Here is a 15,331-nt window from a genome sequence, read left to right as displayed (position 1 = left end):
CATGATCTCTCAAGAGAAATGATTATTCAAAATTTTTATGCTCGGCTTTCTCTCAACAATCGCTCCATGCTCGATACTTCTTGTGTCGGGTCTTTTATGATGAAGACTATTGAATTCAAATGGGATTTATTGGAAAGAGTTAAATGCAACTCTAAAGATTGGGATCTCGACGAAGGTAAGGAGTCAGGTATGACACCTAAGTTTGATTGTGCTAGTTCTTTTATGGATACCGATGTCCTCCATGAATTTAGCACTAAATATGGACTTGACTTTGAGATGGTAGCTTCTTTCTGTGAATCATTTGGTACTCATGTTGATCTCCCTAAGGAGAAGTGGTTTAAATATAATCCTCCCATTGAAGTAAAAGTAGTTGCACCTATTAAAGTTGAAGAAAAGACTATCACTTATAATGATCCAATTGTTCCTACTACTTATATTGAGAAGCCACCTTTCCCTGTTAGGATAAAAGATCATGCTAAAGATTCAACTGTGGTTCGTAAGAGTAATGCTAAAACACCTACACCACCTAAGCAAATTAAAGTTGAACCTAGTATTGCTATGGTTAAAGATCTCTTGGCTGATAATATTGATGGGCATGTCATTTACTTCTATGATGAAGCTGCTAGAATTGCTAGACCTGATGCTAAAAATAAACATAGACCTGTTGTAGGCATGCCTATTATTTCTCTTAAAATAGGAGATCATTGTTATCATGGCTTATGTGATATGGGTGCTAGTGCTAGTGCAATAACTCATTCCTTATACAAAGAAATTATGCATGATATTGCACCTGCTGAGATAGAAGAAATATATGTTACAATTAAGCTTGCCAATAGAGATACTATTTCACCAGTTGGGATTGTTAGAGATGTTGAAGTATTGTGTGGGAAAGTTAAATATCCTGCTGATTTTCTTGTTCTTGGTTCCCCACAAGATGACTTTTGTTCCATTATATTTGGTAGACCCTTCTTGAATACTGTTAATGCTAAGATAGATTGCGAAAAAGATGTTGTTACTATTGGTTTGGGAGATATGTCTCATGAGTTTAATTTTGCTAAGTTTCGTAGACAACCCCATGATAAAGAATTGCCTAGTAAGGATGAAATTATTGGTCTTGCTTCTATTGTTGTGCCTCATCATGATGCCTTAGAACAATATCTGCTAGACCATCAGAATGATATGTTCACGAATGAAAGAAGGGAAATAGATGAAGTATTCTTTAAACAGGGATCCATTTTGAAACACAACTTGCCTGTTGATATCCAAGGGGATCCTCCTCCACCCAAGGGTGATCCCGTGTTTGAGCTTAAACCATTACCTGATACTCTTTAAATATGCTTATCTTGATGAAAATAAGATATATCCTATTATTATTAGTGCTAACCTTTCACTGCAAGAAGAGGAGAGATTATTGAAAACTATGAAGAAACATCGTGCTGCTATTGGATATACTCTTGATGATCTTAAGGGCATTAGTCCTACTCTATGTCAACACAAAATAAAATTGGAGGAAGATGCCAAACCAGTTATTGATCACCAACGACGGTTAAATCCTTAGATGAAAGAAATGGTAAGAAAGGAAACACTAAATCTCCTAGAGGCAGGTATAATTTATCCCGTTGCTGATAGTAAGTGGGTAAGTCCTGTCCATTGTGTCCCTAACAAGGGAGGTATTACTGTCGTTCCTAATGATAAAGATGAATTGATCCCATGAAGAACTATTACAGGTTATAGGATGGTAATTAATTTCCGCAAATTAAATAAACCTACTAAAAAGGATCATTACCCTTTACCCTTTATTCATCAAATGCTAGAAAGATTATCCAAACATACACATTTTTGCTTTCTAGATGGTTACTCTGGTTTCCCTCAAATACCTGTGTCAGCAGAGGATCAAGAAAAGACCACTTTTACTTGCCATTTGTACTTTTGCTTATAGACGTATGCCTTTTGGTTTACGTAATGCACCTGCTACCTTTCAAAGATGCATGATGGTTATATTCTCTGACTTCTGTGAAAAGATTTGTGAAGTTTTCATGGATGATTTCTCCGTTTATATATCTTCTTTTGATGATTGCTTGAGCAACCTTGATCGAGTTTTGTAGAGATGTCAAGACACTAGTCTTGTCTTGAATTGGGAGAAGTGCCACTTTATGATTAATGAAGGCATTGTCTTGGGGCATAAAATTTCTGAAAGAGGTGTTGAAGTTGATAAAGCTAAAGTTGATGCTATTGAAAAGATGTCGTGTCCCAAGGACATTAAAGGTATAAGACGTTTCATTGGCCATGTCGTTTTTTATAGGAGGTTCATTAAAGACTTCTCTAAAATCTCTAGGCCTCTGACTAATCTATTACAAAAGGATATTCCTTTTGTCTTTGATGATGATTGTGTAGAAGCATTTGAAATACTTAAGAAAGCTTTGATTTCTGCACCTGCTGTTCTGCCACCTGATTGGAATTTACCCTTTGAAATTATGTGTGATGCTAGTGATTATGCTCTAGATGCTGTTCTAGGACAAAGAGTTGATAAGAAACTAAATGTTATTCTATATGCTAGTAAAACTCTAGACAGTGCCCAGAGAAATTATGCTACTACTGAAAAAGAATTTTTAGCAGTTGTATTTGCTTGTGATAAGTTCAGACCTTATATTGTTGATTCTAAAGTGACTATTCACACTAATCATGCTGCTATTAAATATCTTATGGAAAAGAAAGATGCTAAACCTAGACTTATTACATGGGTTCTCTTGCTACAAGAATTTGATTTGCATATTGTTGATAGAAAGGGAGCTGAGAACCCCATTGCAGACAACTTGTCTAGTTTAGTGAATGTTCTTGATGACCCACTACCTATTGATGATAGCTTTCTGGATGAACAATTAGCTGTCATAAATGCTTCTCGTAGTGCTCCATGGTATGCTTATTATGCTAATTACACTGTTGCTAAATTCATACCACCTAGTTTCACATACCAGCAAAACAAAAAAAAAATCTATGATTTAAGACAGTACTTCTGGGATGACCCACACCTTTATAAAGAAGGAGTAGATGGTGTCATTAGACGTTGTGTACCTGATCATGAACAGGAACAGATCCTATGCAAGTGTCACTCCGAGGCATATGGAGGACACCACGCTGGAGATAAAACTGAACATAAGGTATTGCAATCTGGTTTTTATTGGCCTACTCTCTTCAAAGATGCCCGTAAGTTTGTCTTGTCTTGTGATGAATGTCAAAGAATTGGTAACATTAGTAGACGTCAAGAAATGCCTATGAATTATTCTCTTGTTATTGAACCATTGATGTTTGGGGCTTTGATTATATGGGGCCGTTTCCTTCCTCTAATGGGTATACACATATTTTAGTTGTTGTTGATTACGTTACTAAGTGGGTAGAAGCTATTCCAACTAGTAGTGCTGATCATAAAACCTCTCTTAAGATGCTTAAAGAAGTTATTTTTCCGAGGTTTCGAGTCCCTAGATACCTAATGACTGATGGTGGTTCACATTTTATTCATGGTGCTTTCCATAAAATGCTTGCTAAATATTATATTAATCATATAATTGCATCTCCATATCACACACAGTCTAGTGGTCAAGTAGAGTTGAGTAATAGAGAGCTTAAATTAATTTTGCAAAAGACTTTTAATAGATCTAGAAAGAATTGGTCCGAGAAACTTGATGATGCATTACGGGCTTATAAAACTGCATATAAAAATCCTATGGGTATGTCTCCATATAAAATGGTTATGGAAAAGCATGTCACTTACCTCTCAAACTAGAACATAAGGCATATTGGGCTTGTCGGGGGGATGAACCCCGGGTAGGCAACGGAACCCGGATCCTTTTCAAAAATGGCGGGTCCCGCATTCCCCTCGAACCGGCATGCACCTGGCTGGGTCGTTCGACCCGGAAAGGCCCACAACCCGGCCAACCTCTCCGACCCGGCAAGGTATGTCGACCCGGCCTTAGCAACTGGCGCAAGACAACCCAACTCGGCGCAACCAAGGCTTCTCCAACAAGCCGACCCCACCCATGGCGTGCACGGCAACCCTGCCATGGGTCAGCTCCCGTCCCATCCAGGCCGTATGATGGGACGAGACTTGAGTCATCGATGACCAAGACAACAGTGCTTCCGCCGATGCCTATGGTCAGCCGGAGCGTGGCAACACTGCCCCTCACCTACCCGCTGACCGTGGCTAGCGTGGCAACAGTGCTCCCACCCTCACCGTTGACGGCAGCAAGCGGCGGCCTGACGGAGAGCCACTATACATGACTCGACTCGGCCACACCCTGACGATCAACAAGACGGCGCACAGTCCCCCTAGGCACGCGGGGCCCCGCACCTAGGGGAACCCGGTGAACCACAAGCCCTCGGCGGGACCCAGCCCGGGTCCCCGGACACCAATAATACGGACCCACTGACTTGTAACATTACCATTGTACCCCCGGGGGGTTGGTCTATAGAAACCCCCGGGAGCCCGCGATCATAAGGGGGCGAAGTGAAAAAAGAAACAGACACAAGAGAAAAGCAAGTAAGCATAGGACTAACCACCCAACGGCAACACCGGAGAGAAGGAGCAGCCCAAGCCTTGTCCAGCTTCCTTCCTCCTCCATACAGCTCCAGGAGCAACATTCTACTATCGATCATCCAACTACACTCGACAGGACTAGGGGTATTATCTCCCTGGAGAGCCCCGAATCTGGGTATGTCCGGTGTCCCGCGCCCGCGCATGCCAACCTTGCCTCTGGAGCCCACCAGCGCCCTTGAGCCTCCTCCTCTCTTTAGCCATCCCTTGGCATCTACCATGCACCCACCATGACAGTTGGCGCCCACCGTGGGGCAGCTTGAGGAGCTGGCCGGGAGCATGCTTCAGGCGGGGCCCTTCTCCTACTCCGACGATTCCGTCGCGCTGGCAGATGACGTTGTCGGCGCGCTCGCCGCCTCCTTTGCCGCGCTGCGCATCTCTGATGCATTCACCGCCGACGAGTACCCCAGCGAGTTGCTCAGCTACTCTGACCCTGCCCTCTCCCTCGGCGGCGGCATTGCCGCCGGGGCGATGGATGTCCATGTGGAGGTTTTCGTCACGAGCGATGGCGCCTCCTCCTCGTTGAGCAAGGCGAGGAGGGCCGCGGAAGCCGAGGCCGCTGCGAAACAGACCGAGCCATTCAATCCGCGCACCGTGATGCAGAGCCTCCGCATCCCCATCGGCACCGACGCTGACGCCACCAATGTTGCCGAGGCGCGAACCCAGCTCGAAGAAAGGCGCCAGCAGATGCTGGACCTATCTGAGACGCTCGTCGCCACCAAGCGTTGCCTGGAGGCTGCTCAGCTAGAGCACGACGCCGCCCACAGATTCACGCCCGCCACGGCTGAGCCAAGCCGGGTCGCCGATGTGCGTACCCGGGGAGGAGCAATCGGCTAGGCCCTCGACGCCGTCCGAACCATCTACGAGACCCCAGTGAAGAACATGCGCGCTGCCCACGAAGCCGCAGTCGGCCTGGACCGACTCACGGGTGAAGAGCTACAGGAGCGCATCGGGCAGATGCGTGAGCTCCTCAACGCAGCCAACACCCAGCAAGATCGCCTCAACCAGCTCGCCAAGCCGGCGGGATCCAGCTCCGCCCGCCTTGGCGGGCCCGGCGAACTCCTGCACACGTCTTCCTCGCTTCCTGGCGAGGCGCACTACGGCCAAGCCTGGACTTGGCACAGTCCGGCCACCGCGACCGCTGACGTCCCGGGCGACGAGCCCGCCCCAGAGACCCAGCGCGGACCCGGCTAGCATGGACGGCGTCCGGCTCCAACAGACCCGGCCCGTCGGGGCCTGATCGCCAGTCAACTCGGCCCGGGCACCGTCGATGACGCCGACGCTCGCCACCGCCTCGATCAACTCACTCGCTCCCTAGAGGTGGAGGAGAGCGGCGCTATCGGGCCGGTGTGCTTCCGCCCACGCATTCGGGAGGAGCCCTTCCCCAAAGGGTTCGTGCTCCCCCGCGACACCCCCAAGTACAACGGGATGGTGAAGCCGGAAGACTGACTCACCGACTAAACCACGGCCATTGGCATCACCGGTGCCAATCGTCGTCTCGCCGTGCACTACGCACCGCTCATGCTCCAAGGGTCGGCCCGCACGTGGTTGAACAGCCTACCGATGGGCAGCATCAACACGTGGGTAGATTTCGAGGAAGCCTTTGTCCGCAACTTCACGGGGACCTACAAGCAACCCGGTCGCCCCAGCCAGCTCGCCATGTGCATGCAGGGGCCGACAGAGACCGGTCGCGAGTACCTCGAACGCTGGACCAAGCTCCGAAACAGCTGCGAGGGCGTCCATGAAGTCCAGGCGATCCAGTACTTCATCAGCAGGTGCCAAGGCGGCCCCCTCCTCAAGCACAAGCTCTTACGCTCCGAGACGGCTACCATGGTCGTGCTCATGGTGACAGCGGACAAGTACGCCAACGCGGACTCCGCCATGAAGACCCAGGTGGTGCTGGATGAGGCTGGCAAGGCAAAGCCGGTTCCCCCTCCGAAGCCGGCCGGCGAAAGCAGCCGGCAGCAGCATCACCAGAACAACAAGCGCGCCGGCGCAGCGTCACAACAACCGGCTCGTCGAGGCCGCCGAGCCCGCGGCGGACCCGGCGGTGAAGCGCCGGCATACCGGCAATATGGCATGGCAACCCACCATGAGTTTCGAGAAGATGCTCGACGCTCCCTGCAAGCACCACATCGGCACAAAACCCTCCACGCACACGCTTCGACAGTGCGCCATCACCAAGCGCATCATGAGGGGCGACGTCCCGCCTCCTCCGGCTCTGGCTCCCGGCGCGGGACAGCCGCCTCCAGCTGACGGCGCGATGCGCAACGACACCTAACCGGACTAGAACGCGGCCTACGTCGTCTTCACCGGCCTCGGCAACAACAAGCGCAGCGAGCACCTCCTTCAGCAGGAGGTGAACACCGTCGTCTTGGCCAAGCCGGAGTTCATGCATTGGTCGGATCGCCCGATCACCTGGACCCGGGAGGATCACCCGGCAGTCATTCCAAGCCCGGGTGGTTACGCCCTCGTCCTCAACCCCACCATCGTCGCGCGGCGCACGTGCAAGTTCTCCCGAGTCCTCATCGATAGCGGCAGCAGCATCAACATCCTCTACCACGACACGATTACCAAGCTCGGCCTCAAGGCCGAGGACCTGGAGCCGACCCGGAAGATCTTCCACGGCATCGTACTTGGCCTCTCCTGCTCTCCCATTGGCCGGGTCCGGCTCGATGTCTTGTCTGGCGACAACAGCCACTTCCAACGCGAACCGATCTGGTTCGAGGTGGTGAACCTGTCCAGCACGTATTACGCGTTATTGGGCCGGCCTGTGCTCACCAAGTTCATGGCGGTTCCCCACTACGCATATCTGAAGATGAAGATGCCGGGTCCCAAGGGTCTCATCATCATCACCGGCGATTACCGCAAGTCCCTGAAATGCGCCCGGGACGGCGCCAAGTTGGTCGAGTCGCTGGTCATTGCCGAGGAGCGGTGCCAGCTCGACCGGATCGTCGCCCTGGCTGGCGAGGCCTCCGCTACGTCGATCCCGACCTAGGACCTGGCCAACGAGGCCACCTTCAAGCCCTCCAAGGAGACCAAGCAAGTGAAGCTCAACCCGGAAGACCCCAGCTGCAGCAAGTACGTTGTCATAGGCGCCCGCCTCGATAGCAAATAGGAAGGCGAGCTCGTCGACTTCCTCCGTGAGAATCGGGATATCTTCGCATGGACCCCCAAGGACATGCCGGGTATCCCGAGGAAGTACGCCGAGCACAAACTTCACGTACACAAGGACGCCAAGCCTGTCCGTCAACCCCTCGGACGATTTTCCGAAGAGAAGAGAAGAACCATTGGTGAAGAGGTCGCCAAGATTTTGGCGGCCGGCTTCATAATGGAAGTGTTTCACCCAGAGCGGCTGGCCAATCCAGTCCTCGTCCTGAAGAAGAACAAGACCTGGCGCATGTGTATCGACTACACCAGTCTCAACAAGGCCTGTCCCAAGGATCCGTTTGCTCTCCCGCGGATCGACCAAGTCATCGACTCGACCGCCGGGTGCGAGCTCCTATCCTTCCTAGACGCTTACTTCGGCTATCAACAGATCAAGTTGGACCCGGCCGATGCCCTGAAGACGTCCTTCATCACGCCCTTTGGGGCGTATTGGTACATCACCATGTCGTTTGGCTTGAAGAACGTCGGCGCCACCTTCCAACGCTGCATGCAAAAATGCCTGCTGCCGCAACTCGGCCGCAACATCCACGTGTTCGTGGACGACATCGTGGTGAAGACCAAGCAGCACCTCACGCTCCTCGACGATTTGAAGGAAATATTCGCCAACCTCCGCGAATACAAGGTCAAGCTTAACCCGAAAAGGTGCGTCTTCGGCGTCCCGGACGGAAAGCTACTCGGCTTCCTCGTCTCGGAACGCGGCATTTAGGCGAACCCGGAGAAGATCAAGGCCATCGAGCGCATGCTCAAGCCGGCTCGGCTGCGCGATGTCCAGAAGTTCACCGGATGCTTGGCCTCAGTCAGCTGGTTTCTAAGTCGGCTGGGCGAGAGGGCGCTACCGCTGTACCAGCTGATGAAGAAGACAAGCCCATTCGAGTGGAACGGCAAGGCAGACGAGGCCTTCCAAGACCTCAAGCGCATGCTCTCCACCGCACCAGTCTTGGCCGTGCCAACTGACAAGGAGCCGTTGTTGCTCTACATAGCCACGATCTCGCGGGCGGTCAGCACGGTGTTGGTGGTCGAGCGACCAGAGAAGGGCAAGATCCAAGCCGTCCAACGCCCGGTCTACTACCTGAGCGAGGTGCTCTCCATCTCGAAGCAGAACTACCCGCACTACCAGAAGAGGTGTTACGGTGTGTACCTCACCGCCAAGAAGCTGAAGCAGTACTTCCAAGAGCATGTTATCACCGTCGTTAGCACGGCGCCTATCGGAGAAATCATCGGGTGCCAGGACCCCTCTGGCCGGGTCGCCAAGTGGGTGATCCAGCTAGCCGGCCACACCATCCTTTACGAGCCCTGCACCACGATCAAGTCTCAAGCCCTAGCAGACTTCCTCGTTGACTGGACCGAGACCCAGTACTTGCCGCTGCCTCTGACGCATTGGCGCATGCACTGCGACGGGTCCAAGATGCGACTCGGCTTGGGGGCCAGCATTGTACTGTCATCCCCGAAGGGCGACCCTGCTCCGCTACACATATCCGGCGCATCCTGTGCTACGGCGACTCGGACCTGGTGGTGCAGCAGTGATCCGGTGAATGGGACGCCCGCGACTCCAACATGGCAAGCTACCGCTTCCTCGTCCAGAAGCTGTCCGGATCCTTCGAGGGCTGCAAGTTCCTCCACGTCCCGCGCACGAAGAACGAAGTAGCCGACACGCTCGCCAAGATCGCCTCGTCATGTCAAGACATCCCGTCCGGCGTCTCCCTCAAGCACCTACGCAAGCCGTCCGTCAAGCCATCGCTGGACTCCGAGTCCATCCACGTTCCAGACGACCCGGCCGCACCTCAAGCCGGCCCGGGGGCTGCGGAACCCGGCCCGGGGGCTGCTCAGCTCAACCTGGCCACCATCACCCCGGACCCGGCCGTCGCCATCCCCAACCCGGGGGCTGCTCAAGCCGGCCCAAGGGCTGCCGACTCGGAACCCACCCAGGTGGCCGTCTTCGCCGTGGTTACGGCTCCATCTTGGGCCCTCCCAATATCAGAGTTTTTGGAGAACGGGGTTCTCCCCATGGACGAGACCGAAGCTCAGCAAGTACAGTGCCGGGCATCTGCCTACAGCATCATCAACAACGATCTCGTCAAGCGCAGCTCCACCGGCGTGTTCCAGCACTGCGTCGAGCAGGATCAGGGCATCAACATCCTCCTCTACATTCACCAGGGCGAGTGCGGGCACCACGCCGCATCATGATCCCTGGTGGCCAAGGCATTCAGCCACGGTTTCTACTGGCCCACGGCCCTCGAAGACGCCGAGTCACTCGTTCTCAAATGCGAGGGTGCCAGCACTTCAGCAAATGCAACCACCAGCCGGCGTCAGCACTCGCACCATACTGATCGCTTGGCCCTTCGCGGTCTGGGGACTCGACATGGTGGGACCCTTCAAAACCGCTCGAGACGGCATGACGCACTTGCTGGTGGCAGTGGACAAATTCACCAAGTGGATCGAGGCAAGACCAATCAAGAAACTGGACGGGCCGACAGCCGTCTGGTTCATCAAGGACATAGCAGTGCGCTACGATATGCCGAACAACATCATCACCGACAATGGCACCAACTTCTCCAAAGGAGCGCTCGAGCAATACTACTCCGTCTCTGGCATCCGCCTCGACCTGGCCTCCGTGGCACATCCGCAGTCCAACGGGCAGGTCGAGCAGGCCAACGGACTCATCCTGTCCGGCATCAAGCCGTGACTCGTTGAGCCACTCATCCGCTCACCCAGCAGCTGGCTTGACAAGTTGCCGGCTGTTCTCTGGAGTCTACGCACCACGCCGAACTAGTCGATCGGGTTCACCCCGTTCTTCCTCGTTTACGGAGCCAAAGCCGTCATCCCGACCGACGTCGACTTCGACTCGCCACGCGTAGCGATGTAAACCGAAGTCGAAGCCAGAGAGGCACGCGAAGACGGCGTCAACCTGCTCGAAGAAGCGCGCCTTCTGGCGCTTAGCCGTTCGGCCATCTACCACCAAGTCCTGAGGCACTACCACAGCAAGAAGATCAAGCCCCTCACATTCCGCGAGGGCGACCTTGTCCTCTGACTCGTCCAAGAGCAGGCATGCCAGCATAAGCTGTCCCCTCCATGGGAGGGCCCATTCATCGTGAGCAGGGCCTTGCGCGATCGCAACGCCTACTACCTCATCGACGCACGCAAGTCAAAGAAGCGCAAGAAGGACACCGTCGGCGAAGAAACGACCCAGCCGTGGAACACGGAACTCCTCCGCCCGTTTTACAGTTAGCCACACGAGTGTATGTATCATCGCCTTTTGTAAACGCATGAATCTATGGGGTCCCCGAACGAGACTCGAGGGCTGCCATTTGTCGACCAATTTATTGCGTCCCTATTTTTCTGCATCACTATACCACTGAACCCAGCCACCTGTCCGGCTCGCTCGACCCGGGGGCTCGGGGGCAGGCCGGCTCGGTCGCCACCCCGCCGCCTTACTTGGTGATTCCTGATAAAGTTGGGATGCCACGGTCCCCCACTTCGCCCTAAAGCCACAGATCCAGCTTTGGCTTTCGGCGGAAAGCACAACGGGCCAAAGCTCCTTTATGCTTCATACACTAAGTCAAAGGTTGTCGGGTCGATCAACCCGGCCCGCCGCTCATCAAATGAGTAGCCGCACGACCGGCTGCTCACTGATGTCTACTACACAACCTTCTTCTTGTAGACGTTATTGGGCCTGCAAGTGCACAGGTTTGTAGGATAGTAGCAAATTTCCCTCAAGTGGATGACCTAAGGTTTATCAATCTGTAGGAGGCGTAGGATGAAGATGGTCTCTCTCAAACAACCATGCAACCAAATAACAAAGAGTCTCTTGTGTCCCCAACACACCCAATACAATGGTAGATTGTATAGGTGCACTAGTTCGGCGAAGAGATGGTGATACAAGTGCAATATGGATGGTAGAAAAAGGTATTTGTAATCTGAAATTATAAAAACAGCAAGGTAACAAGTAGTAAAAGTGAGCGTAAACGGTATTGCAATGATAGGAAACAAGGCCTAGGGTTCATACTTACACTAGTGCAAATTCTCTCAACAATAATAACATAGATAGATCATATAGCAATCCCTCAACATGCAACAAAGAGTCACTCCAAAGACACTAATAGCGGAGAACAAACGAAGAGATTAGGGTAGGGTACGAAACCACCTCAAAGTTATTCTTTCGGATCAATCTATTCAAGAGTCCGTACTAGAATAACACCTTAAGACACAAATCAACCAAAACCCTAATGTCACCTAGATACTCCATTGTCACCTCAAGTATCCGTGGGCATGATTATACGATATGCATCACACAATCTCAGATTCATCTATTCAACCAACACAAAGTACTTCAAAGAGTGCCCCAAAGTTTCTACCGAAAAATCAAGAACGTGTGCCAACCCCTATGCATAGGTTCATGGGTGGAACCCGCAAGTTGGTCACCAAAACATACATCAAGTGGCACATGATATCCCATTGTCACCACAGATAAGCACGGCAAGACATACATCAAGTGTTCTCATAAAAGACTCAATCTGATAAGATAACTTCAAAGGGAAAACTCAATTCATCACAAGAGAGTAGAGGGGGAGAAACATCATAAGATCCAACTACAATAGAAAAGCTCGGAATACATCAAGATCGTGCCATAGAGAGAACACGAGAGAGAGAGAGAGATCAAACACATAGCTACTGGTACATACCCTCAGCCCCGAGGGTGAACTACTCCCTCCTCGTCACGGAGAGCGCCAGGATGATGAAGATGGCCACCGGTGAAGGATCCCCCCTCCGGCAGGGTGCCGGGAAGGGCTCCCGAGAGGTTTTTGGTGGCTACAGAGGCTTGCGGCGGTGGAACTCCCGATCTATCTTGGTATTCGATAGTTTTAGGGTACGTACGCTTATATAGGCGAAAGAAGTCGGTCGGGGGGTGCTCGAGGGGTCCACAAGATAGGGGGCGCGCCCAGTAGGGCCCCCCCCCTATCTCCTCGGCTCCTTGAGTATCTTCTGACGTGGACTCCAAGTCTCCAGGATGATAATCTTCCAAAAAATCACGTTGCCGAAGGTTTCATTCCGTTTGGACTCCGTTTGATATTCCTTTTCTTTGAAATACTGAAACAGGCAATAAAACAACAATATGGGCTGGGCCTCCGGTTAATAGGTTAGTCCAAAAATAATATAAAATTGTATAATAAAGCCCATAATCATTCAGAATAGGTAATATAATAGCATGGAACAATCAAAAATTATAGATACGTTGGAGACGTATCAAGCATCCCCAAGCTTAATTCCTGCTCGTCCTCGAGTAGGTAAAGGATAAAAACAGAATTTTTGATGTGGAATGCTACCTAGCATGATTCTCAATGTAATTTTCTTTATTGTGGCATGAATATTCAGATCCAAATGATACTAGATAAAAGCTTATAAAACATAAAAATAATAGTACTTCGAAGCATACTAACAAATAATCATGTCCTATCAAAATAGCATAGCCAAAGAAAGCTTATCCCTACAAAATCATATAGTTAGGCCATGCTTCATTTTCATTACACAAAATACTCCCATCATGTACAACCCCGATGACGAGCCAAGCAATTGGTTCATACTTTTTGACGCGCTTCAGCTTTTTCAACTCTTACACAATACATGAGCGCAAGCCATGGACATAGCACTATGGTGGTAAATGGTGGTGGTTGTAAGGACAAAAAGTAGGAGAAGATAGTCTCACATCAACTAGGCGTATCAACGGGCTATGGAGATGCCCATTAATAAATATCAATGTGGGTGAGTAGGGATTGCCATGCAACGGATGCACTAGAGCTATAAATGTATGAAAGCTCAACAAAAGAAACTAAGTGGGTGTGAATCCAACTTGCTTGCTCATGAAGACCTAGGGCACTTTGAGGAAGCCCATCATTGGAATATACAAGCCAAGTTCTATAATGAAATAATCCCACTTAGTATGAAAGTGACAACATAGGAGACTCTCTATCATGAAGATCATGGTGCTACTTTGAAGCACAAGTGTGGAAAAAGAGCTAGTAGCATTGTCCCTTCTCTCTTTTTCTCTCATTTTTTTTCTTTGGCCTTTCCCTTTTTTTGGCCTTTCTCTTTTTTTTCTCTTTTTTTCTTTTTGTAAAGTCCGAAGTCTCATCCCGACTTGTGGGGGAATCATAGTCTTCATCATCCTTTCCTCACTGAGACAATGCTCTAATAATGAAGATCATCACACTTTTATGGATTTACAACTCAAGAATTACAACTCAAAGCTAGAACAAGATATGACTCTATATGAATGCCTACGGCGGTGTACCGGGATATGCAATGAATCAGAGCGGCATGTATGAAAATTATGAAGGTAGCCTTGCCACAAATACGATGTCAACTACATGATCATGCAAAGAGCAATATGACAATGATGAAACGTGTCATAATAAACGGAATGGTGGAAAGTTGCATGGCAATATATCTCGGAATGGCTATGGAAATGCTATAATAGGTAGGTATGGTGGCTGTTTTGAGGAAGGTAAATAATGGGTTCAATACCGGCGAAAGTTGCATGGTAATAAGAGAGGCTGGCAAAGTGGAAGGATGAGTGTGCATATATCCATGGACTCACATTAGTCATAAAGAACTCATATACTTATTGCAAAAGTCTACTTAGCCCTCGAAGCAAAGTACTACTACGCATGCCCCAAGAGGGATAGATTGGTAGGAAAATACCATCGCTCATCCCCGACTGCCACTCATAAGGAAGACAATCAAAAGAGCACCTCATGCAACAAATTTGTCACACAACTTTTACCATACGTGCATGCTACGAGACTTGCCAACTTCAACAAAAGTATTTCTCAATTTCATAATTACCCACTAGCATGACTCTAACATTACTACCTTTATATCTCAAAACAATTATCAAGCAACATATTGATCATAGCATCCAATTCACTTCCTATGATAGTTTTCATTCAAATTACCATGCTGTTTAAGACTCTCAAAATAATATAAGTGAAGCATGAGAGTCTAGAAATTTCTTCAAAATATAACCACCGCCGTGCTCTAAAAGATATAAGTGAAGCACTAGAGCAAACGACAAACTACTCCGAAAGATATAAGTGAAGTTCAATGAGTAGTCAAATAATTGTGCAACTATGTGAAGACTCTCTAACATTTAACATTTTTAGATCTTGGTATTGTATTCAAGCAGAAAGCAAAACAAAATAAAATGACATTGCAAGGATAGCACAACTCATGTGAAGAAGCAAAAACTTAGGTTCAACTGATACTAACCGATGATTGTTGAAAAAGAAAGGTGGGATGCCTACCGGGACATCCCCAAGCTTAGATGCTTGAGACTTCTTGAAATATTATCTTTGTGTGCCTTGGGCATCCCCAATCTTGAGCTTTTATGTCTCCTTAATTCCTCTCATGTCATGGTTTCTCTTTTTATCAAAAGCTTCATCCACACCAAACTCAACAAGAACTCGTGAGATAGGCTAGTATAAACCAATGCAAAACCATATCATCCTCTACTGTAACAAATCACTAAAATTATTATTCAACATTGCATAATAAATGTCTCTGCATATTTAATACTCCTAT

Source organism: Triticum dicoccoides, chromosome 6B (assembly GCF_002162155.2).
Source record: "Triticum dicoccoides isolate Atlit2015 ecotype Zavitan chromosome 6B, WEW_v2.0, whole genome shotgun sequence".
Classification (NCBI taxonomy): Eukaryota; Viridiplantae; Streptophyta; class Magnoliopsida; order Poales; family Poaceae; genus Triticum; species Triticum dicoccoides.
This window is presented reverse-complemented; position numbering follows the sequence as displayed.